Below are 27,734 nucleotides of genomic sequence, written 5' to 3'. Positions count from 1 at the left end.
TTAGAATCCAATTTTGGTCACCTAAGTTTCTCTCTACCTATGGATTTAAACAAAGGAAGATAATTAATAAATAAAATGTCTAACTAACACTACTATAGTTGGGTGATGTGACAATTTACTTTAGGGTCACATTAGTATCTTCAATAACCTAGCATAGAAGACTAGTAATTATATAGCATTTTCGGTTTATGGTCTAGAGGTACTACCTTGAGTTGGTCCTCAATGCAGCATGAGAATTACTTTTAAAAATAGGGATGGCTATTATCTTCATGGTACAACGGACCCTCATAATACCAAAAAGTGAAGGGAAAGATAATTTTGTTAGTTTCTTATTATATTTCACTAACTAATAGGCTTTAAAAGAGTTCATCACAATTTAAAGTGTTGTTGAAATAATGAAGGCATACAATGCCTAATTAACATCCATGAAATTAAGTACAACAAAGAATGGATTTACCAACAGATTTCCATCTCTTCACTGATCTTCACATGGTACATTCAAATATTACTCCTCTTGAATAGTAGTTAAAGATAAACTATTTGGTCTATGGATATCTAGAGTCCACATTCATGGAGCCTTTGTTGTTCGAGACTCAAATCTTCTTTGGAAAAACTTTTGGTCAAGAGTGGAAAAGCTCCCAACAGTTTTTCTCCAACAAGGAAGTCCTACATGGATCATGATGCATGCTTTTCTTCCATATAGACTTGGACTTGCTAGTTTGAGCATTTAATTAGTGCATATGCAAAAATTGAAGATTTTATAGAGAAGTCCAAGTTTGTAGAAAAAGTTCCTACCACTAAATCTTCTTAAGTTCTTAATGAGTGGATTTTAGATCTTACAAGAAATTGTTCCTCATCTTTTCCTATTGCTTTCTTTTACCTTTTGTGAGCTGCTTACTTGTCTTTGATTTTTTTACTTTTTTTTTTACTAGTTTCTTCCATTCGACGAATTACACTTCACTCACGTTCAATTTTAATAATTATTCTCAGACTGGGGTCCACTCCCAATCTCCTTTCCCAAAAGAAAAATCTTAGCATTGAGGGATTGAACATGACGTTATTGGAAGCCATGCAGTCAACCAAGAAATATATTGACTTGGCCGTAGACTCAAATTTCCAAACCTCCATGCTTTTATGGATGAGATGAGAAGCAAATATGCATCAGATAATTACCTTACAACGTTCACCCATTATGAAGAATTGCCACCACTTTGTCACCTACTCAAGGCTAGCAATTTTGTTATGGACTTCGCTGATTGTAGTCCTATGCAACTGCAGCTCTAGCTTAGGGTGTCCTTTGGAGGAGTATGAAGCTCCATTAAAGCTTAGATCTTCTCTCCTTCACAACAACTATATTTCACTACCCACATGGGGAAGAGGGAGAGTCTGCTGTCTTTGGAAGAGAGTGATCTGTAGCGACAATACAAAACAAGTATCGAAGTTTATGCTTTCGAGCCTTGTACAATATGATCAACTTAAGCAATGGTGATTGAATTTCAGTATTTTTTCTTCCTTTCACGAGCTCCGGCAACTTAACTTATTCGATAATCAAATTGTAGGATCATTATCACAGATGGATCAGCTAGCTTTTCTCTCATCCAACTTGTTTTTTTGATTTCATTCTATTCATATTTTCTATCCTTTTATTGCAAATAGTGCTTTTGATATAGATTCTCTTTCTTTGGTAACTTTTTATTTGATAGATATATCGAGACTGAGAATGTTAGAAACTATTGATCTCAGCTATAACATACTCACTGGAACTATTCCATTATCTCTTAAAAATTTGTCTTCACTTAATATCCTAAATCTAGGATTCAACATGCTGAATGGCACACTTAATGGGGAAGGTAGTAACTTATAAAGTCATCTATAGCTGTTTCCCTAGCACAAGACTATTAACACATTGAGTATAATGGTTTATATTATCTTATTGCTTTATGTTAGCCTCTTACTCATCAAACTTGTTTCTACACTTTCATTCTATTCATATTTTCTAGCCTCTTGTCGTAACTATTTTTAATTTTAATTCTCTTTCATTGGAAACTTTATATTTGACAGACATATCAGGATTGAGAAAATTGGAAGTCCTTGATCTCAGCTATAATAGGCTTATTGGAACTTTTCCATTATCTCTCAAAAATCTATCTTCACTCAATGTCCTCAATCTAAGCTTCAACAAGCTGAACAGCAAACTTAATGGGGAAGGTAAAAACTTATCTGAGTCATCTGCAACTATTTTTATATTGCAAGACTATTAATGCATTAAGTATAATGGTTCGTATTGTCTTATTGGTTTATGCTAGTCTCTCCTCATGCAACTTGTTTTTGCCATTCATTCTATTCATATTTTCTAGCCTCTTGTCATAACTATTTTTTATTTTAATTCTCTTCTTTTGGGATCTTTGTATTTAACAAACATATCAGGATTCAAAACATTAGAAATCCTTGATGTCAACTATAACATAGTCTAGTATATCTCACTATTACTCGACCAAATAACTTGTATGCTGTTCATATAGTGAATTAGTTTATGGGTGCACCTCACTCTACACACTTTGCAGCTATCCTTCACATTTTGAGATATGTTAAAGGAATATTATTTTATGGTCTGCATATATCATCTAAGTCATCCTTGGAGCTTCATGCATACTCCGATGCTGATTGGGCTGGTGATCCCATAGATAGATGACCAACTATTGGCTATTGTCTCTTACTCAGAGATTCTCTTATTTCTTGGTGTAGTAAAAAACAAACTATTGTTGCTCGATCAAGTACTGAAACAAAATATCACGCCTTAGCTGATACGACATCAAAACTTCTTTGGCTGAGGTGGTTACTAGAGAATATAAGTGTTTCGCATCCTGCTGCCACACCATTATATTGTGATAACCAAAGTGCAATTCAGATTACTCATAATGATGTTTTTCATGAATATACTAAATATATTGAGATTGATTGCCCTTTTATTTGACAGCATTTACTTCATGGGATATTGCACCTATGTTCTATTTCTTCAATCGATTAGCTTGTAGATATCTTTACAAAAACTCATCCACCTATACATTTTCATGATCTACTTTCCAAACTCAAGTTGACGTTTACACTACCATCTTGATTTTGAGAGGAAATGTTAGTTATGATTCTCTGGATGATTTTAGAAATCATTTTGTATCATATTAGGATTGATTGTAATACTGTATTACCATGTTAGGCCATATCAAATTAGGATTGATTGTAATATTGTATTACCATATTAGGCTTGATTCTCAGATGATTCTAGAAATCATTTTGATATGTATTAGATGATTTTTTTACTATTAGATATAGAGCCATGGCTATAAATAGCCCCATATGTACCATTGAGAAATATGAAATACTAATGCAAATACAAATACAAATACAAATATGAAATACAAATACCGTTTCTCCTTATTCTCTTTCAATTTTCATTACTAAAAGGAGGAGAGCAATTAGAGATCTAATTGTGGATGCAACCTACAACCTTATCTTTATTCAAGAGGCAAATGTGCTGCACCTACCTTCAACTTTCTAAGATCCATGGGAGGTTCAAAGATTGATGAATGGGTTGTTTGGATGCTAATAGGATGGCTATCGACTTATTTATTGGATGGAACTTATGAAAATTCTCCCTCAAAATACCATCAAAATGTCTTTCTCTCTGTCTATGGAGTTGTGTCGCCATTATTTGGACAAGAATGTTTATTGTTCTTCTATCTATGAGCCTTGCGAAAGAGAGATTTGTAAAGCTTTCTTCTATGGGCTCTCAAGCCATGAAAGGACCATGGTTGTTGGGGGGGGGGAGGGGGGGCAAGATTTTAGCATCACCAGTGATGCAGAAGATAGAAGAGGAAATCTACAATATTTACAAGATAGCTTGATGTTCATGGACTTTTCCTCATAGCTGAACTTAATGAATCTAGATCTTAAAGGCTGAGAATTTACTAGGAGCAATAGAAGAGAACATCCATCCTTGGTGCACTTAGATCGCTTTCTTCTCTCTTCTAAGTGGAAAGACATCTTTCATATATCGACACAAAAAGCACTCACTAGCCTAGCTTCAAATCATATGCAATTGCATTAAAATATAATGCAAAATTTTCAAGTTTAAAAATCTTTATATTTGAATCATGGTAGTTGGAAGAACCTAAATTAGAGGATATTGTGGTTGGTGCTTGAACGAGTATCAATGCTCTGAATAGATCATCAGACTTGATGTGGACTACTTTGGCTATAATGGATATTCAAGAGGATTACCAAACTTAATGTAGTTACTTTGGTCATTATAGATATCCAAAAAGATCACCAAATGTGATATGGACCACCTTTACTGCATGAGTATCTAGAAAGATTATCAGACTCGATGTAGATTACTTGGGCCAAAATGGATATCTAAGAGGATCATCAAATCTGATATAGACCACTTTAGCTACTACGAGTAGGGTTGGATAAGGTTTAGGTGCAAAATCCACCATATTAGGAAGCCGAATTGCCAAACTTTAGGAGACCATAACTAGATCATACGATGTTTGATTGAGATGATCTTATCTTTTGAAATTGGATATTTTTTTGAGATTTATAATTTTTTGCCAAACCCTAGGTGGTTAAATTAGACAAAATTTTATCATTTATGCTTTGAAACAAACTAGTCAAATTAAAACTTTTTTTTGGAAAAGATTTTGACCGGATGTTATCTTTTAATTCATAAAGAATTAAGTGGGCAGTACAAGATAAAGTTGATGTAGAAATTGAGATCTATCTCTTATAAAATTTTAGTTGTTTTATGACTCCTTATATTAGTCACATTCTTTTAGAGAGCTAGTTAAATTCAAACTAGAAAGAAGAATTCGATCCAAATTATTCAACAATGGATGCCCTTCTAGAAATTAAAAAAAAAAAATTTGACCCCAATTATGAAAGGATAGACTTCACTATTATATATACGGCCTATGTACCTTAGTTTATGTGGAGTGGAGAAGGAACTAAAGAAAAAAAAGGGATTTAAGCCTTACTTTCAATTTTTTTTCTTCTTCTAGTTGTTTTTGGTGAGATCCAAGTTGAGTGGATTGAGAAAATTCTTTCTTCTCCCTGATCAAATCAAGTTGATATCAGAGCCAAGTTTCTCCACATCTATAGGGACAATTTGATATCAGAGCTTAAGTTCTTTACATCTATGCGAGTCTTAATTTGTGATTCAAATGTACATGCCATACAAGCGGATAGGAGAAAGGCTATCCATGTTTGAACTATGTTGATGGACAAAGGCAAGCATAATTTCTAGATCTGCCTCCATGGGTGATGAGATGAAGGTATGCCTTGGACAATTAAAAGAGAAGGTAGCCCAATTCATCGAAATCATGTCTCGATTGATAGCACCTTCAAAACAAGCATTAGTAACTCTTGTAGCCAAGCTATCTCACATGTTTGGAGAGGAGGACCTACCATCTAGCAAAGAAGATCAAGGCTAGAAACCATATCCAAGCAAAGCTAAATGATTTAGTCACAAAAATTTAAAATTTAAAATTTTCTATGCACAAAAATTAAATTTAGTAGACTAATTTGAGCAAGGGCTATGTAGTACAACATAAGTATGAAAAATGTAAACAATGAGTAATGAAAAGAAGAGACAAGGCATAAGCAAACATATGGATTTTATAGTGATTTGATGCCAAACTCAGCATCTACATCTACTCCCTAAACTATCCTTAAAATTTTCACTATAATCTTTTCTTAGATTATAATTTGATTATTTTTTGAACTCACAATCAAAATTCAGTTAATTTTCTTAGTAAAAATTAACCAAAACCACTCCTTGAAAGCACTCCTAGGCTTAGAAAATAATCACACTTCAATTGAAGGCTTGGATAGGCCTATCCCCAAGTTTCAATTCCAATTGAAACTTATTTACAATAGAAAATTAGAAGAACAATATAAAATACAATAAAAAGCTCCTAAAAGAGCAAAAGAATGATATCTCTGAAAACCACGTGAATGTTTCAAGATTTTTAGTGATTGGAAGCTTGTAACTCTTCAGTGAATGCTCAATTGATGTTCTTAGATTTTTTCCTTTTTTACACTTTTTCTCTTAGTTCTTCTCTTTGTTTGGTAGCCATTGAAACTTATTAAATATCCAAAGAGCCATTTCTAGCTATTAAAGATCAAAAACTAATCGTTATAGTCATTCTGTACAATTTGAAAAGTTCTACAATACTAGCCATGGAAGCTGTCAGTCATAGTCCAATCAACTCAAATCAAATGAAGGTCGACTTGAGGTGACTATGAGTTGGCTCGATAGATGTAGGAATTGACTCAAGGTCTAACTGGAAAATATACCTCTCTGTTTGCCTAAGAGAGTCAACTCGACAAAATTAGGGGTCGACTTACAGATTATGCCATTCGATATTTTCTTGTCAGAGTCAACTTTTTGAAGCTTAGAGTCAGCTCTTAATTTCTTTCACTTAATTTTTCATGGTGTGGCTTCTTCAATTTACTTTCTTTGGCTTCTTATTTTAGCATTCATAAAAGACTTCCTTAGAGTGACTCTAGGCTCTGAAAAGTTTCTTAACATAAACTTCAACAATTCATTAATATCAAAATATATATTAAAATATTTTGTATTCATCAAAATCAATCTTTAGATCTACAAATAGAAACTTTCTTTTTCAAAAAAAAACTTTATCAGATGTTATCTTTCAATACATGAAGAATTAGATAGAGCGATAGAAAAAAAGGTTGAAGTAAAAATTGAGATCTATCTCCTATAGATTTTTAATATTTTTTTTATGATTTTATATATTCTTCATATTTTTTGGAGACCTAGATACATTTGAGCTTAAAGGAGTCTAACCCAAATTGTTCAAGGATGAACATCCTTCAGGAACCTTGAAAGAGGAATCTGACCTAAAGTGTGCAAAGATGGATCTCGCAAATAGAAATAGGGGCTATGTAGGTCAATGAATATGGTGTGGAGAATGAATGAAAGAAATAAAAGAGGTTCAAGCTCTACTTTTGAAATTCTATTTTTTTCTTCTAGTTTTCTTTGTAGGATTCAAGTTGAGCAAGTTGAGAAAAATCTTCATTCTCCCTGATCGAATCAATTAGGGGTAGTTGAAACTATATAGAGGCATGGGAGAAGAATCAGAAGAATGCTCATGCTGTTATTGAATCTTGGATCTTCAATAAGAGAATTGTGAATAGAGAGTTGAAGAAGAAGATTTTGCAAGATATAAAAATTTTGGATAAGAGAGGGGAGAAAATAGACCTTTTATTATTGAAATTTTTCACTTGAAGAATTTTGGGAAAGTCTTTAAAGGAGTTGTACAAAAAGGAGGAACTATACTAGAAACAAAAAGCAAAGTCACTTGGCTCAAGGAAGGAGATAGAAATACGGCTTTTTTTCACAAAGTTACTTTTGGTCCAAAAAGGAGGAATCATATGGCTACTTTGATGGAGGGAGGTAAAAATTCAATAATCACGGAGAAAATTACAATAAAGCTTCAATCTTTCTTCAAACATCTCTTCAGCCGATAATTTTTGCCCAAGATTTCCATCAACTAGGATCTGATTTTGTAAGCCTTCTATCAACTTATCGGATGACAAGCAGGTTTTCACCTTTGATGAGATCAAAGAGACAGTATTCTCTTTTGATGGTAGTAGAGCACTCGGTCTCAATGGGTTTACCTTCTCCTTCTTTCAAAATTTTGGAACATCATTAGCGATGACTTGATATGGTACTTATTGAAAACTTTTGTAAGGTGTTCTTGACTTGGAATGGCTTAATTTCGCCTATAGTTCTCTAATTCCTAAGAAGGAGTGTATGCTTTTGGCCAAGGACCTTTGGTCTACCAGTCTATTGAATAACCTTTACTAGATTATCATAAAGATTCTTTCTAGAAAGCTTACCAAATTTCCCCCAACTCTACTTGAAGACTCTCAATCGGCCATTATGAGAGGTCAAAGCATCATAGAATGCTTAGTGCCCATGGAATGCTAACTTATTGTAAGAGATCAGGCGAGAAAGGTATCCTTCGTAAAATAGGCTGTGAAAAATCATTTGATAGGTTAAATTGGGATTTCTTCGTTGAGATTCTTAGATCAAGGAGCTTTTTAAGTAGATGGATTCGATGGTTCCGTAGTTTATTGTCTTTGGCTTCTATTGTTCTTCTTTTGAATGGTGCCCCCAAAGATGGATGAAATGTAAGCAAGGTTTAACGTTGGACAACCACCTTATCTCCATCACTTTTCATCTTAGCAATGGATGTCCTCTCTCAACTACTCAAGCAAGCATGTACTCTTGGTTTGTTTGAGGGTATTGGGGATCAGAAAGAATTAGGTGGTATCTTGAGCCTGCAATTACGTATGATACTTTTTTATTTTGTGTAGATAAAAAAGATAATATGTTGGTGGCTAAGTTAATTCTGTTAGCTTTTGAAGATATGTTAGGGTTAACAATCACTTTTTACAAAAGCTCTATTCTTTGTTTGAATATGAATGAGAGTAACTCATCTCGGTTTGCATCTTGAATGAATTGTAAGTAAGGTGCTTTATCTTTTTTATACTTGGGCCTACCACTACATCATAAGAAGCTGCCTAAGTAATGTTGCCTAGCTTTAACTGAAAAGATGAACTCAAGGCTAGCATCTTGAAAAAGGAAGTTTCTTTCATGGGGAAAGAGATTAGTATTAATCAACTTTGTGCTGACAACGCTTCCATTTTACTACATGTCTATTTATAAATTGCTGAAATAGTTCATTAATAGAATTGATAGAAGGAGGAGCATTTCTATTGAAGGGTACCGATTGTATTTGTGGATTTCATTGCCTAGTAAATTGAGATATTGTTTGTAAGACAAAGAAGCAAAGTTGCTTAGGTGTAAAGAATTTATCTCAAATGAACCAGTCACTTTTGCTAAATGGGCCTGCAATTTCTTCATGCATCGCCCAAGCCTTGGTGTTCTTAGATTAGATGGGCCTATTACTCATGGAGGAAGTTGGGCATGAGCATAAGGAAAAGGACTTTGGGTTTATCTCCTATCTAGAAAGATGTTTGCTTGAAAAATTTTATATTTTAGAATTGGGTGGTGTTCAAGGTTGGAAATAGAGAGTCCAATCGGTTATAGGAAGATGTTTAGATTGATGAGATTCCTCTTTGCTCTCATTTTGAGGAGCTCTATACTCGAGCCTTGAAGCCAAATCTGGCCATTGATCTATTCTTATTTGAGTTGAAGGAATTTGAATTGGTACGCTAATATGCGAGGGCCTTAGACTAGACTTGGGATGAGTTAGTTGGATTTATTGCTCCAGTTAGACCATCTTGCATCATGAACTTGCCAGTTTGGAAGCCTTTTCAAAATAGTTTGTTCACTATAAACTCTTATTATAAGTTCCCTAACTTAAGCAGCCTAAGATGTGCATACTCAAAAATCCTTTGGAAGGCAACAACCCTGGAAAAGATGAAAATTCCATACTTACAAATCCTTTGAAAGGCACCAAAGATGAAAGATTTCTTACGGTTAGCAAAAAGTAACAAGCTCGAATTTGAAGTCGGTCAACCATCTATTCTTTAGATGTCCCTTTGCTAAGAGTTTGGGACCACCATCAAGTTGCAATTGCATTTAAGAGGGAGACCATCAACATTCCATGACCGTTCTGCGGACCACCATCAAGTTGGGCTGGGACCAGTTTATTGGAACGGTGTGTTGAGAGAATTGGAGGGGAAAGAACTATCCATCTATTTTTGAGCAAGAAAGGATCGATTTACTCTATCATGAAGAAGATTCTTCAGTCATTCCAGAGTTGGGACCATATTTGTTCTTTGAAGAATGAAGCTGAGTATTAGAACCTTTTGAATCCTTGGCGCCTCCCGACAGTAGCTGATTATTGATTTTGCTTTTTGTACTCCGTAACAATCCTATAAACTCATCGTCTTCTCTATAATTCTATGCACTATTTTAATTATTAAACGGGAGTAGTACCCAATCATGTCCTATTTCTATTACGAGAGAGACCATGTCAAAGGCGTGTTGTGTTTTTGCTGAACGCTTGATAAAAAAATGAGTTTGAAGAGGTCAAATTCGAGTATATGTTGGTGGTGGCCACTTTGGCAACGTATCTTTTTGCATGTGAATCATTGCCACGTGACACTTGTTTGCTTTTTTTTTTTTTTATGCTTTTGGTAGGAAATCCATATTTTGTTTTTTTTTTTTTTGGGGGTGAAGAAACCATTGTCTGTTCAATCATAGCCATCAATGCATGTCCTTGCACGATTCCAGGTTGTTGGTGCATACAAACCGACCTTATCATCAAGCCACGTGATGACATCAAAATTATCTAAATTATACTTCCAAGTCAGGTCGGCTATTTACTGATCTACATTAACCTTCAGCTCAACTCTATGGCGATCTAAACATATCAGAGTTAGCTCCTGATGAAACATGATCAGCTCGATTGTTTATCGATCTATCATATGGGATATCATACCAAAGCCGACGTGACCAATATGACTCTAACATATAGATGGTTACCTTATAGCTGTCGACCAACTCAATAGCAGTTGTCTTTCAATCATACTACAGTTAATCTCCACATGGATAAAGCAACCCATGATCTCTATATTGCTAGCCATTCTGTTATAACAAATTAATGACTTAACAAATTCTTCTAATAGCCTAACCACCTATGAAAGTCCCTTCTATGTAAAGAGGAGCAGGGTATCCTCCACAAAATATGTCAAAATTGACGGTGTTGAGACTCTGATGAATTTCTTTTAGCTCTTCCACTAAAGAAAACAAGAGTCCTTACTTTACTCATTCAGGATCTCCTCTCTTGCCTTCTAGTTTTGTCATCTCTACTGCTGATTCTCAAGGCTCCAGCTAATTTATTCATCAGAGGGTTCTAATCCAGAAGATACCCCACCGGATCTAAGACTTCTTTTGCAGAATTTTCAATGGACTTCCTCAAATTTTACTTAAGAGTACTTCAACTCGATCCAGAACTGACCTCGCCATCTATCCTTCAAAGCCTTGCGACATCACATATAAATGTCAAATTTATGATCAGGTTCGATCACAGATGAAGGCCTATCGGGTGACCTTCCAAGCACTCTCGTGATGACTTTTGCTAGGTGATCTTTGAAAGAGTTCAAGAGGTTTCTAACCTAACATAGTCCTAAAAAAATTTAAAAAAAAAAAAGAAGAGCAGGTATCCCTTTCTACTAGCCTGGGGCCTCTGCAAGCTGTCTGAGAGCCATTAATCATAATCAGGTATTCCTTCTTAGAAGTCAATTTGGTCACTTAATTTTTTACTCTACCTTTGGACAAAAAAGAAGAACATAATTAATAAATAGAATTTGTTTAACTCCTCAAGCTATCATGATTGACTTATGTGACTATTTATTTTAGGGTCAGATTATTTAAAATTCCACGACTTAGCATGGAAGGCTAGTAATTAGATAGCTTTTTTGGCTTAAGATCTAGAGGTACTACCTTGAGTCGGTCTTCAAGCAGCATCAGAAATGTCAGAAAAAGCTGGGATGGTTGTTAGTTTCATGGTATAATGAACCCTTATAAAACTAAATATCATGTTGTAATAATTATTTTCTCTATTATTATATATTTAACAAAACTGTGGGGGTGGGGGATATTAAAAAATTTGTTAGAATGACTAGTTAACAGTTATAACACGGTAATTTTGAGCCATGGTTATTATCTCTCATGTGGACCGTAATTTGGCAAGTGAATACTTTACCCAACTGCTTTATGTAGTACTATTAGAATACAACTGGATCCATATGTTCTCCTGAAGACTTGTCGAGCTGACCGTCCATTGTATTGCCCGGTCTCATGGATTCAAGATAAAAGTCTTATTAGAACACTTAATGTAATATACATAACAATATGTAGAAAAATAACTACCATTATAGTGCATATGTGATTTATATTTATAATCATCTATTTATATAAATAATGCTCATTACTATTTACTTGTACCTTCCATAAATAAAATATTAATTTTTAAAGTTAAATTTCTAATATTAAGATTTTCTCTAAATGTTATTGTATGCTCTAGAAATAATATTTTGTGTTTAATAAAAAGTGAAGGGAAAAGTAATGTTATTATATTTTCATTATTTTTCATTATAACATTATTATAAAGACTATAGCTATTATTTAAATATTAAAAATATGAAATGTTACTATTTGAGGTAAATAACCATCCTGATGACCTTATGATATTGGTTAATAATGATTTTGATGTGGGCCCATTCTGATGCTATGAAAGCCATTGACGGAGGACTGTCTTGTGAGAGAGCACTTTGTTAGGCACAGATATAGAAATTAAAAAAAAATTATTTTATTTAGAAAATGAATCATTTTATTTTTATTTAGGCTATAGGAAGAGAATTTTACAAGTATTTAAATATTTTATTTTTATGTAAATTCTTATTAATTTTTTGGGTCCATATATATATATATATATATATATATATATATATATATATATATATATATATATATATATATATATATATATATATATATATATATATATATCCACTGCTATGTAATTGAGAACACAAGTTTATATTATTGAGATTCAAATATTGAGTTCGTATATTATGGATTTAAATATATTCAAATCCAATAAGTATTATAAATTCAATTACAAGCACTATGATTAGCATATAGTCAACCCAAATGTGTTTGTACTACAGTGCTCCCTAATTTACATGAGCTATAGGTTACTTCCATTTTAATACCATTTGCAATAATTTAGGATCTTACTCAAAAAAATTAGTTAGGCGGTATTATTTGAATTTCTTGGCCCTCTATAGGTATCTAATTAAAATCTTTATAGTGCATAATTGATATGGGACTATATACATGTATGTATAGATCCTTCCATGGCTATAAACATCAGCTTGAGTGGAAGTTTTGTATGTGTACTCAAAGCAAGACAATTGGTTTTTCCAGCAACCAACAATTTGGCTAAGTACAAAATGTCCATCATGGGCTTTAACTGACCCAACAACTAAATATAACATTACTATCAAAGTCATTGGTGACTCCAAGTTGGTCATCAGTCAGTTTTGGAATCCTGAAAAACCAAAGGACCGAGAACATCTCAAAGGCACCTTATTCTTTGGCTAAAAACCTTATTAAAAGTTTGAAGAGGTCAAAGTCAAAGGATGCGCGAAGAGTTAAAAACAAGTTAGCATGAACTTTGGCTACGTCTTTGAAAAGTCTCGGCCATAATTTCTTGAAAGATGTCATAACCCCACACAGGGCCAAGAAGAAGCTGCACGGTGGTGACCACTTTGGCTCAATAAAATTCCAACGGGAAGCTTCTGGTTGCATGTGAATTGTTGCCATGCGACCATGTTTATTCAATCACAGCCACCATACTTATCGTGGAAAAACTTCATTCTAGATAAAGGCCAAATTTATACCGGTGTATGATCACAGATGAATGCTTTCATGGTGGCCATCCAAACAATCTCGTGATAATTTTTTCTATATGGTTTTTTCTTAGGGTTTAAGAGATTTCAAACCTAAAATAGTATGAAAGAAAAAAGAGAGAGAGAGAGATAGAGGTAGAATTCAATGATGAAATAATTTATGAATCTCAAATGAAACATTAGATCCAAATGGTCATTGCTTTCAGCTAACCTAGAGCCTCTAGAGTTTGTCTCAGAGCCATAAATCATGATTATGTATTCCTTCTTAGAATCCAATTTTGGTCACCTAAATTCATGATTAGATTGATTGCCACAATTCATGCATGACATCCTGATATGATAGTGTCATAGGTTGGTTATGGCAACCGATATTAAGTTCACGCACACTCGTCCATGTTTGTTAGGTTGGTTAATGTTGGATGGGTCAATCAAAGAGCCATCAATTTCAGGTCATTTGTTAATTTGGGGTGGGGTTGGGTCAAAACATGGAAGATGCACAAATGATCTTCATTGATCATCATGTCTATAATTTGACCCAAGCTGAACTAATATTTCATAAATATCAGGTGTGAATCAATGTTGAGATTTGTTAGGTCTGATAGAATTCCTTAGCGACCATCCATCCAAGAGCCATGTCTTAATTTCTACATTGAGATGAGAAAGCTGGGAATCAGCTAAGACTCAAATAAACCTTATTGCAAGGCTTACAATGGACCAAGTATTTTTGCTTCTCTAATTAACAACAAATGTATGTTTCACCGGCACACAAGAAAACTCTTTCGAGATTTATTCATGGAAGCTGCAAACATGTTAATTACATGCAACATAGAGTCTAAAAGACGAAGATTTATCAAAGGATCAAGACCATGTCAAAGGCATCTAATGTTAGGCTAGTGAAGTGGGCCAGGGCCGGTTCATTTTGGGCTATTATCTACAGCCTCTATCAGAATTTACTTGGACAGTCCCGAAGCAAAGTGCCTCAATGAGCTTTCCTTGATTTCTAGAATTGAGAAAGTTGGAAATCTTTGATCTCAATAATAATTGGCTCAATGAAAACATTCCATTATATCTCAAGAACCTATCTTCCCTCCATGCTCTATATCTACGAGACAACATGCTAAATGGCACACTTGGTATAGAAGGTAATAACTTGCAAGTCATCTACAACTATTTCTCTATCATGAGACCATTAACACACAGAATATAATGGTTTGCATATTTTCTTAGTTTAAATTAGCCTCTCCCTCATCTAATTTGCTTCTCTAGTTTTTTTAGTCTTTTCATATTTTCTATCCTCTTGGTATAAATATTTTTTATTTAGACTCACTTTCTTTGGAAACTTTGTATTTAACAGATATATCGGGATTCAAAAAGTTGGAAATCCTTGATCTCAGCTATAACCAGCTCACTGGAACTATTCCATCATCTTTTAAAAATCAATCTTCACTCAAGGTTCTATATCTGCAAGGCAACCATCTAAATGGCACACTTGATGTGAAAGGTAATAACTTAAAGACTCTTATGCAATTATTTCTCTATTACAAAACCATTAATACATTGAGTATGGTAGGTTATATATTGCCTTCTTGATCTACGTTAGCCTCTTCTTTATCCAATGTGCTTCTCTAATTTTTCAGTCTATTCATATTTTCAATCCTCTTGCTATAAATAGTTTTGATTTGGATTCATTTTCTTTGGGAACTATGTATTTGACAGACATAACAGGATTCAAAAAGTTAAAAATCCTTTATCTCAGGTATAACAGGCTTATAACTAGAACTACTCTATTGTCGTTTAGAAATCAATTTTCACTTGATGCCTTATATCTAGGGGACAACATGCTAAATGGCATACTTGGTGTACAAGATAATAATTTAAAGGCTCTTATTTAATTCTTTTTCTATTAGAGACCATTAACACATTGAGTATATATATTGTCTTCTTGGTTTATGTAAGCTTCTCCCTCATCCAACTTGTTTCATTAATTTTTTCAATCTACCCATATGTTCCATTATTTTATTGTAGATATTTTTTATTTAGATTCATTTTTTTTAGAAACTTTGTATTTGACAGATATACTAGGATTCAAAAAGTTGAAAAATCTTTGATCTCCGTTATAACAGGCTCATTGGAACACAAGTTTGTATTATTGAGATTCGAGAATATTGAGATCGTAATATTATAGATTCAAATCTATTCAAATCCAGTAAGTATTATAAATTTCATTATAAGCATTATGATTAGCATATAGTCAGCCCAAATGTGTATGTACTGTAGTATCCCCTAATTTACATGAGCTGTAGGTTGCTTCCACTTTCATACCATTACAATAACTTAGGATCTTATTTAAAAAAACTTAGTTAGAAAATATTATTTAAATTTTTTGACCTTTTATTGGTACTTAATTAAAATCTATATAGTGCACAATTGATATGGCACTATATACATGTCTGTATAGATCCTTCCATAGCTATACACATGTCAGCTTGAGTGGAAGTTTTGTACCTGTACTCAAAGCAAGTCAATTGGTTTTTCCGGCAACCAACAATTTGGCTAAGTACAAAATGTCCATCTTGGGCTTTAACTGACCCAACAACTAAATATAATATTACTATCGAAGTCATTGGTGACTCCAAGTCGGTCATCAGTCAGTTTTGGAATCCTGAAAAACCAAAGGACTGAGACCATGTCAAAGGCACCTTATTCTTTGGCTGAAAACCCTTTTAAAAGTTTGAAGAGGTCAAATTCAAAGCATGCGAAGAGAGTAAAAAACAACTTAGCATGAACTTTGGCTGCATCATTGAAAAGTCTCAACCATAATTTCTTGAAAGACGTCACAACACCACACAGGGCCAAGAAGAAGCTGCACGGTGGTGACCACTTTGGCTCAATAAAATTCCAAGGGGAGTTGCATGTGAATTGTTGCCATGCGACCATGTTTATTCAATCACAACCACCATACTTATCGTAGAAAAACTTCCATCATTCTAGATAAAGGTCAAATTTATGCCAGTGTATGATCATAGATGAATGCTTACATGGTGGCTATCCAAACAATCTCGTGATAATTTTTTCTATATGGCTTTTTCTTAGGGTTTAAGAGATTTCAAACCTAAAATAGTATTAAAGAAAAAAAAAGAGAGAGATAGAGGTAGAATTCAATGATGAAACAATTCATGAATATCAAATGAAATATTAGATTCAAATGGTCATTACTTTCAGCTAACCTAGAGCCTCTAGAGTTTGTCTCAAAGCCATAAATCATGATTAAGTATTCCTTCTTAGAATCCAATTGTGGTCACCTAAGTTTCTCTTTACCTATGGATTTAAAAAAAAGAAGATAATTAATAAATAAAATGTCTAACTAACAATACTATAGTTGGGTGATGTGACAATTTACTTTAGGGTCACATTAGTATCTTCACTAACTTAGCATAGAAGACTAGTAATTAGATAGCATTTTTGGTTTATGGTCCAGAGGAACTACCTTGAGTTGGTCCTCAATGCAGCATGAAAATTACTTTTAAAAATAGGGATGGCTGTTATCTTCACGGTATAATGGACCCTCCAAATACTAAAAAGTGAAGGGAAAGATAATTTTGTTAGTTTCTTATTGTATTTCACTATAACATTGTTATAATGACTATAATTATTATTTAAATATTAAAAATATGAAATGTTACTATTTGAGGTAAATAACCATTATGGCGATCTTACACTAGTCAATAACTGTTAAGGTGAGGGTCCTTTTCTAATATATAATGTGTTGCTTTTGGGGTTAATACTGGCCATGCATAATTGCTTACTAGAATATATATATTTTTTTTTCTTTTGTCTATTTTTGAGATAGGGGAAAGAAGTCTTACTATTGGAGAAGAGAAGGTACCTAGAATTTTAGGATTTTTTACTTAAAAATTTCTAAAATAATGTCCTAAAAAATAATACTACACAAGTCCAAATTATTTTGACCCCTCACTTCCAAACAAGAGGGTGGAACCACTGAGCTCAAGCTCAAATCACTTGCTAGATGTTTTAAAGTGATTAGATTGATTGCCACAATTTATACATGACATTCTGATATGATAGTATCATAGGTTATGGCAACCGATATTAAGCTTATGCACACTCATGCCCATGTGAGTCAGGATGGTTAATGTTGGACGGGTCAAATCAAAGAGCCATCAATTTCAGGTCACTTGTTAATTGGGGTTGGGTTGGATCAAAATGTGAAAGATGCAAATATGATCTTCATTGATCATCATATCTATAATGTGACCCAAGCTGGACTAATATTTCATAAAAATCAAGTGTTAATCAATGTTGAGATTTGTTAGGTCAGGCAGGTTGGAGAGCAATGCAACCAAGGTTAGGCCATGCAATAATTAGATTCGATTGAAAAAGTTTCTACCACTAAATCTTCTTAAGTTCTTCATGAGTGGATTTTAGATCTTACAAGAAATTGTTCCTCATGTATTCCTTTTGCTTTCTTTTACCTTTTGTGAGCTGCTTGCTTGTCTTTGAATTTTTTATTTTTTTATTTTTTACTAGTTTCTTCCATTTGGTGAATTACACTTCACTCACTTTCAATTCTAATAATTATTCTTTGGTTGGGGTCCACTCCCAATCACCTTTCCCAAAACAAAATCTTAGCATTAAGGGATTGAATATGATATTATTGGAAGCCATGCAGTCAACCTAGCAATATGTTACTTGGCCATAGACTCAAATTTTCAAACCCCCATGCCTTTATATGATAGGTGCAAGGATGAGATGAGAAGCAAATACGCATCAGATAATTACCTTATAATATTCACCCTATTATGAAGAATTGCTACTATTTTATCATCTACTCAAGGCTAGCAATTTTGTTATGGACTTCATTGATTGTAGTCCTATGCAAAGCAGCTCTAGCTTGGGATGTCCTTTGGAGGAATATGAAGCTCTATTAGAGTTTATCATTGTTTTATAAACTTCTAGCAATCTTGATGAGTTATTTGCTTCAGCAAAATGTGTTGTACAAAAGCATAAACACACTTAAGGTTGAGTATACTCTACTGTTGAGTTAGCAATTAGCAAGCCTCTCGCTGCACTAGGGTTGCTTGACTTCTCCCAAGAGATGTCATGTCGGCCAATAGGTAGTTCCTTTGCTCTCTTTACGAGCGGAGAAAGCTCTATTTCCATATAGGAAGAAAGGATCTTCTCTCCTTCACAACAACTACACTTCACCACCCACATGGGAAAGAGGGAGAGACTGCTGCCTCTGGAAGAGAGTGACTTGTAGCAACAATACAAAACAAGAATCGAAGCTTATGCTTTCGAGCCTTGTAGAATATGATCAACTTAAGCAATGGCAATTGAATTTTAGTATTTTTTCTTCCTTTCATGAGCTCCGACTACTTAACTTATCTGACAATCAAATTATAGGATCGTGATCGCAGATGAGTCAGCTAGCTTTTCTCTCATCCAACTTATTTCTTTAATTTATTCTATTCATATTATCTATCCTTTTGTTGCAAATAGTGCTTTTGATATAGATTCTTTTTCTTTGGAAACTTTTATTTGACAGATATATCGAGATTGAGAAAATTGGAAATTATTGATCTTAGCAATAACATACTGGAGCTATTCCATTATCTCTAAATTTATCTTCACTTAATGTCTTAAATTTAAGATTCCACATGCTGAATGGCACACTTCATGGGGAAGGTTGTAACTTACAAAGTCACTTGCATCTATTTCCCTAACACGAAACTATTAATGCATCGAGTATGATGGTTTATATTATCTTATTACTTTATGTTAGCCTCTTCCTCATCAAACTTGTTTCTATAATTTCACTCTATTCATATTTTATAGCAGCTTATCATAAATATTTTTGGTTTTAATTCTCTTTCTTTGGAAACTTTGTATTTGATAGGCATATTAAGATTGAGAAAATTGAAAATCCTTGATCTCAGCTATAACAGGCTCATTGGAACTTTTCCATTAACTCTCAAAAATCTATCTTCACTCAATATCCTCAATCTAGGATCCAACAAGCTGAACGGCACACTTAATAGGGAAGGTAATAACTTATCTGAGTCATCTACAACTATTTTTGTATTACAAGACTATTAAAACATTGAATATAGTGGTTTATGTTGTCTTATTGGTTTATGTTACTCTCTCCTCATCCAACTTGTTTTTGCAATTCATTCTATTCTAGCCTCTTGTCATAACTATTTTTTATTTTAATTCTCTTCTTTTGGGATCTTTGTATTTGACAAATATATCAAGATTCAAAAAGTTAGAAATCCTTGATCTTAGATATAACAGGCTCACTAGAAATATTCCGTTATCTTTAAAAATTAATCTTTACTTAGTGCCCTCTATTTACAAGGAAACTATCTAAGTGGCACATTTGATGTCCAAGGTAATAACTTAAAAGCTCGTTTATAATTATTTCTTTTTTACGACATCATTAGCACATTGAGTATGATGAGTTATATATTGTCTTCTTGGTTTAAGTCAACATCTGTCTCATCCAACTTATTTCTCCAATTTTTTTAAGTGTATACATATTTACTATCATCTTATTTTAATGTGCAAGGTAATAACTTAAAGGCTTGTTTGTAATTATTTCTTTATTATGAGATCATTAACATATTGAGTATAATGGTTTATATTGTCTTATTGCTTTATGTCAGCCACTTTCTCATCAAGCTTGTTTTTGCAATTCTATTTTTATTGTAGATATTTTTCATTTAGATTCACTTTTTTTTTGAAAACTTTGTATTTGACAGACATACCAGGATTCAAAAAGTTGAAAAATCTTTGATCTCCGTTATAACAGGCTCATTGGAACACAAGTTTGTATTATTGAGATTCGAGAATATTGAGTTCGTAATATTATGGATTCAAATCTATTCAAATCCAATAAATATTGTAAATTCTATTATAAGCATTATGATTAGCATATAGTCAGCCCAAATGAGCTACAGGTTGCTTCCACTTTCATACCATTTGCAATAATTTAGGATCTTACTCAAAAAAAATTAATTAAAAAATATTATTTAAATTTTTTGATCCTCTAATAGTATCTAATTAAAATCTCTATAGTGCACAATTGATGTGGCACTATATACATGTCTATATAGATCCTTCCATAGCTATACACATGCCAGCTTGAGCGGAAGTTTTGTACGTGTACTCAAAGCAAGTCAATTGATTTTTTCGGCAACCAACAATTTAGAATCCTGAATATTTCACTATTATAATACCATTAACACATTGAGTATGATGACTTTAATATTGCCTTCTAACTTTATGTTAGCCTACCCTCATCCAACATGCTTCTTTAATTTTTTCAATCTATTCATATTTTCCATCATCTTTCTATAAATATTTTTGATTTAGATTCACTTTTTTTAGAAACTTTGTATTTCACAGATATATCAGGATTCAAAATATTGGAAATCCTTGATCTCAGTGATAACATGCTCACTGGAACTATTCCAATATCATTTAAAAATCTATCTTCACTCAGTACCTTATATTTAGGGGACAACATGCTAAATGGCACACTTCATATGCAAGGTAATAACTTAAAGTCTCCTGTGCAATTATTTTTTGTTATGAGACATTAGCATATTAAGTATAATGGGTTATATATTATTTTCTTGGTTTGTGTCAACCTCTCCCTCATCCAGCTTGTTTCTCTAATTTTTCAGTCTATTCATATTTTTCATCCTCTTGTTATAAATACTTTTTATTTAGATTTATTTTTCTAAGAAACTTGATATTTGACTGATATATCAGGCTTCAATAAGTTGGAAATACTTGATCTAGACTATAAAAGCCTTATTGGAACTATTCCATTATATCTCAAGAATCTATCTTCACTCAGTGCCCTATATCTAAGGGGCAACATGTTAAATGGCACACTTGACATACAAGGTAATAATTTAAAAGCTCTTATGCAATTGTTTCTCTGTTATGAGACCATTAACACATTAAGTATAATGGATTATATATTATCTTCTTAGTTTATGTCAGCCTCTCCCTTATCCAACTTGTTTCTTCAATTTTTTTGGTCTATATATATGTTCCGTTCTCTTGTTGTAAATATTTTTTTATTTAGATTTATTTTCTTAGAAAATTTATGTTTGACAGATATATCAGGTTTCAAAAAGTTGGAAATCCTTGATCTTAGCGATAACAGCCTCAGTGGAACTATTCCATTATACCTCCAAAATTTATCTTCACTCAGTGCCTTATATCTATCGGGCAACATGTTAAATGGCACACTTGACATGCAAGGTAATAATTTAAAGGCTCTTATGCAATTGTTTCTCTGTTATGAGACCATTAACACATTAAGTATAATGGATTATATATTATCTTCTTAATTTATGTCAGCCTCTTCCTTATCCAACTTGTTTCTTCAATTTTTTTGGTCTATACATATGTTCCGTTCTCTTGTTGTAAATATTTTTTTATTTAGATTTATTTTCTTAGAAAATTTATGTTTGACAGATATATCATGTTTCAAAAAGCTGAAAATCCTTGATCTTAGCTCAAACAGCCTCAGTGGAACTATTCCATTATACCTCAAAATTTTATCTTCGCTCAGTGCCTTATATCTATCGAGCAACATGTTAAATGGCACACTTGACATGCAAAGTAATAATTTAAACGCTCCTATGCAATTATTTCTCTATTATGAAAATATTAACATATTAAGTATAATAGGTTATAGTTTATGTTAGCCTTTTCCTTATCCAACTTGTTTCTTCAATTTTTTTAGTCTATACATATGTTTCATTCTCTTATTGTAAATCTTTTTTATTTAGATTTATTTTCTTGAAAAATTTATGTTTGACAGATATATCAGGCTTCAAAAAGCTGAAAATCCTTGATCTTAGCTCTAACAGCCTCAGTGGAACTATTCCATTATACCTCAAAAATTTATCTTCACTCAGTGTCTTATATCTATCGGGCAACATGTTAAATGGCACACTTGACATGCAAGGTAATAATTTAAACGCTCCTATGCAATTATTTCTCTATTATGAAAATATTAACATATTAAGTATAATGGATTATATATTATCTTCTTAGTTTATGTCAGCCTCTCCCTTATCCAACTTGTTTCTTCATTTTTTTTGGTCTATACATATGTTCCGTTCTCTTGTTGTAAATATTTTTTTATTTAGATTTATTTTCTTAAAAATTTATGTTTGACAGATATATCAGGTTTCAAAAAGTTGGAAATCCTTGATCTTAGCTATAACAGCCTCAGTGGAACTATTCCATTATACCTCAAAAATTTATCTTCACTCAGTGCCTTATATCTATCGGGCAACATGTTAAATGGCACACTTGACATGCAAGGTAATAATTTAAACGCTCCTATGCAATTATTTCTCTATTATGAAAATATTAACATATTAAGTATAACGGGTTATATATTGTCTTCTTGGTTTATATCAGTCTCTCCCTCATCCAACTTGTTTCTTCAATTTTTTTAGTCCATACATATGTTCCATTCTCTTGTTGTAAATATTTTTTATTTAAAATTAGATTCTTAGAAACTTTGTATTTGACAGATATATCAAGATTCAGAAAGTTGAAAGTCCTGTATCTCAGCGATAACAACCTCACTAGAATAATTCCACCATCTTTCAAAAATCTATCTTCACTCAGTGCCTTATATCTATCGAGCAACATGCTAAATAGCACACTTGATTTGCAAGGTAATAACTTAAAGACTCCTATGCAATTATTTCTCTATCATGAGACTATTAATATATTAAGTGTAATGGGTTATATATTGTCTTCTTGGTTTATGTCAACCTCTACCTTATCCAAGTTGTTTCTTCAATTTTTTTAATATATACACATGTTCCATCCTCTTGTTGTAAATATTTTTTATTTAGATTCATTTTATTGGGGAACTTTATAATTGATAAATATATCAAGATTTAGAAAGTTGGAAATCCTTGATCTTACCTATAACAGTCTCATTGGAATGATTCCATTATCTCTCAAAATCTGTGTTCACTTAGTGTCCTGAATCTTAAAACAAAATTAGCTAAATGGCGCACTTAATATGGAAGGTAATTACTTATAGGGTCATTAATTTGCAATTATTTCTCTATCATGAGATCATTAATACATTGAGTGTAATGCTTTATATCATCTTCTTTGTTTATATCCATGGCTATATACTTCAGGCCTTCTAGAAATGTAGAAGCTTAGAGTGGTTGATCTTGGACAAAATCAGCTCACAAGAGGGATACCCATAGCTTTTGAAAATTTATCTTCGCTTAATTCCTTAGATTTGGATCAAAACAATTTAACAAGTTCAATGCCTTCACAAGGTATAATGTTGATTCCTTTAACTATAAATTTCACATATTTGTTCGTTGAGCTCACAAAGTACCCCATATTGAAAGGTTTTTGGCCAAGCTGAATCATTTTTTTTCATTCTAGTTGGTGAAAATTCATATCAATTGCAAAGCTTTAGAGCAGGATTATGACTAAATCAGGTTTGGCCTGTGTCTATCCTGAGTTAGTTAACTCGACCAAATTAGAAAACTCACCAAACTTATGTTCCCCAATTTTAATAAAATGATATTTCTATGTTGGCTTCATCATATCAAGCATTTAAGCATGCATTTTGCTTGTGTCATTTTCTTGTAATTTTAAACATTAATTCTATCAAATACTCCAGTAAGCTCACATCATGTGTTCTATATTTAGTCGGTTATCTAGAACCAACGAATGAAGCTTATAAAATTTAAATGGATAATGTTTCATCATAATTTTTAAATTTTACTTTCCTTGAATACTGGGTAGGTTTCACCTTTTTTTGATTTTATTCTATTTTTGTATTTCTTTTATGGTATTTATTTAGCATCCAGGATCGACCTAAGTTACCAAGTTGAGTGACGGAAGTCCAAAAAATTATGAGCTGGCAAGTAGTGGGTCACAAGTTTTCTAACCTTATTCATATTATGGAGCAAAAAATTTTATTTTTTATTTTCTTCCTTTTTTTTTTGCAGCGCTTAATCGACTGCAGAACCTACGTGAGTTGGATCTTTCTTCCAACCTATTTGATGGGCATTTCTCATTTTCCTCCTTTGCTAATCTTTCAAAGCTGGAAATTATCGACTTGTCAAACAATGAGGAATTATTTATACATCTGGATGGTGGAAAGTTTGTTCCGTCCTTTCAGCTACGGTTCCTCATCTTATCACATTGTAACCTTGATGGGAACTCCCTTGCAAAACCAACTTTTCTTGCTTCCCAATACAAGTTAGAAGGTCTTGATCTTTCTCACAATAACTTGAAAGGAAAATTTCCCAGCTGGTTGTTCAAAAATCTTACCAGACTAACATATGTCAACTTGAGAAATACCTCAATAACGGGTGCATTTCAGTTCCCGAATCATCCGAATGCAGTCATGTCCATAGTTGATCTCTCTATGAATTTCCTCGATGGATCGATTCCGACAGACATCGGCACGGTATTTCCAAATATGACGGCCCTGAATTTATCCTCGAATCATCTAACTGGAAATATCCCTTCATCATTGGGTAACATGAGTAATTTGCAATTATTGGATTTGTCCAATAATAATTTATCCGGTGAAGTACCAAATAGCCTTATGCTCGATTGCACTGAATTGTCGCTTCTGAAGCTTTCCAACAACAACTTGCATGGGAATCTGCTTGGTACAAATCATAGTCATACTTTTCTTTCCGCTATTTTTCTGGATGGAAACAATTTTACTGGAACATATTGTGGAGCTTTCTGTCACAACAACAGCAATTATCTGTATTGGATGTCCACAATAACCAATTATCGGGCATAATTCCAGAGAGTATAGGAAATGTTTCTGATCTGATGACCCTTAATCTCGCAGAAAATCATTTTCATGGTCAAATACCACATCATTTATGTAATCTCACAGTTCTTCGGGGTTAGACTTATCAAGTAATATGCTCTCCGGGTCATTACCTCGTTGCTTCCAATCATCCGAACTAGTGCTTCTCAATTTTGCTGGGAATTTTTTAACAGGCACAATTCCAAGTGGTTATTTCAATAATTCATCCCTTGCAGCATTGGATGTCAGCAACAACCAGCTTTCAGGTAAACTGCCAAGACAGATAGGAGATCATATGTCTTTGGATATTCTTGTTCTCAGTGGAAATTCACTTGAAGGCCCAATACCAATTGAGTTATGCAAGCTGCAGTCTTTACATGTTCTGGACCTTTCGCAAAACAATCTTTCAGGATCAATACCCTCTTGCTTTGGCAAAATGCATTTCGGAACCTAATTTAGCATATTTAGATATCGTTGACATTGGTGGTTACTTGTGGGTCCTAGTCCATTGCCAGTCGATATGGATGTGGTGGTTGTCTTATATGCGATAATATTGGTAGACCTCGTCACAAAGGGCAACTTATATGCCTACGCAACAGATCATTTGCTTCATATGTCCGCAATGGATTTGTCAGCAAACAAGTTGACAGGAAACATCCCGCCAGAAATTGGAAATCTGCATGAGCTTGTACAATTGAATCTATCACACAATCAGCTAACAGGTCCAATTCCTGAAACTTTCTCAAAACTCAATCAGATTGAGAGCTTGGATATATCACACAATCAGTTGAGTGGTGTGATACCCTGGCAATTGGCTCAACTACATTTCTTGGAGGTCTTCTTAGTTGCTTATAATAACTTATCCGGATGTACACCGGATTTCAAAGGCCAATTTGCCACATTTGATGTGAGAAGCTACGAGGGTAATATTGGATTACATGGGCCGCCATTGGATCAAACCTGCACTTCTGACTCAAATCCAACAGTTGAAGTAGAAGAAAACCAAGATAATAGCAATGTGGAGGATGATATCATCTTCTTTGCAATATTTGCAGCTTCATTCGTGACTGGCTTTTGGGGTTGTATTGCTTTTTTGTTGTGTCATCACATCGGGCAGCACATTCATAGTATTTTGGATGATTTTGTGCATTCCTTGACTGTAAGGATCTTAATGGCAGCACACAAGCAGACTTGCGTGCAGCGGAATCGCAAGTGAGATAAACAATATCTTATGCATTTCAGAAGCCCTTTCTTTTGGCACTTTGTAATAAAGCAAAGCAAACTTCTGTTCAATCCAGTAATTTGAAATCTTTGATGCAATCAAGCTTGATATAGTTTTTATTTTTTGCAGCCCAATCAAAAATCAACTCATTGCCCATTGGTCACACACTATTCCTTTCAAATTGAAATGCAAAAGATAGTTTTTTAATATAAAAATTCAAAGCAAGAAAGCAATTTTATAAAAATCAAAAAATATAATTCCTCTCTTAGTCCTTGTGACTATGTAAGGCCATGATGAGGCCCATGATTAGGATTGGAACCAAATCTAGCCCAATGATGTGAGACAAAATCATATTTAGCCATAGAATAGATATCCCAAAGAAACTTGTTGCTGAACACATGCTTCACTAGCGACCACCTCTGCCAATGGGGTCTGAATTGTTGTCAAAGTAGAAAGTAAGATCCAATATTTTTTCCACACCAACACCAAAATCAATTTTTAGCCATACATATATTATTATATTTCCAAATACTCATAAGCTTTCAAACATATTTCTATGATGATAAACCAATCAAAAAGGTTTTCTTGATATATTTCCATCTTGATAAATTAGACTAACATGTACAGCTAAAAAAATTATATGCTTAATCAATATTTAAAACTCATTACTTTATGTAAGATAAATCAAGCATAATATTTATTTCTTAGTCTTGGAATTTCTAAGAAATAACCAATTAAATTGAATTTCAAAATCAATTTCTCTTTCATTTACAAACTATATATTTGAAACTAAGCAAGTAAAGATGATGGTTTCAATAAGAGTCATGATGAATATTCAATCATTAATTTTCTAATACAATATATAAATGCCTTTATACAATGTTATAATGAGGAAAGTACTTGTTTCATCCGAAGAGTAATTGAAAAAGATCCTTTCACCAAGAAAATATCGTTGCACATCACAGTCCTTGGTAATACAAACAACTATTTAATTAGCTAGAATCATAAGGCATTAAATTCAGGGCTCAAATTTGTAAGAGCACCATTAGATGGCATCCTTGAAAGAAGGCAACTGTTACAAATTACTCTAGTACCGAAATATGAGCCTCTATATTTTCCCCTAATCAAATACAATAAGATCTTAATTAATTTTGTTTAGTTAGAAAA

The 27,734-nt window shown here is 33.2% G+C and overlaps 1 pseudogene; it reads left to right on the top strand.

Annotated features, from left to right (window-relative positions):
* The first annotated feature begins 1,192 nt into the window (after positions 1 to 1,192).
* On the top strand, positions 1,193 to 26,665 carry LOC114913651 (uncharacterized; annotated as a pseudogene).
* Positions 26,666 to 27,734: the final 1,069 nt, after the last annotated feature.

Source organism: Elaeis guineensis, chromosome 1 (assembly GCF_000442705.2).
Source record: "Elaeis guineensis isolate ETL-2024a chromosome 1, EG11, whole genome shotgun sequence".
NCBI classification, from domain to species: Eukaryota; Viridiplantae; Streptophyta; class Magnoliopsida; order Arecales; family Arecaceae; genus Elaeis; species Elaeis guineensis.
This window is presented reverse-complemented; position numbering and strand designations above follow the sequence as displayed.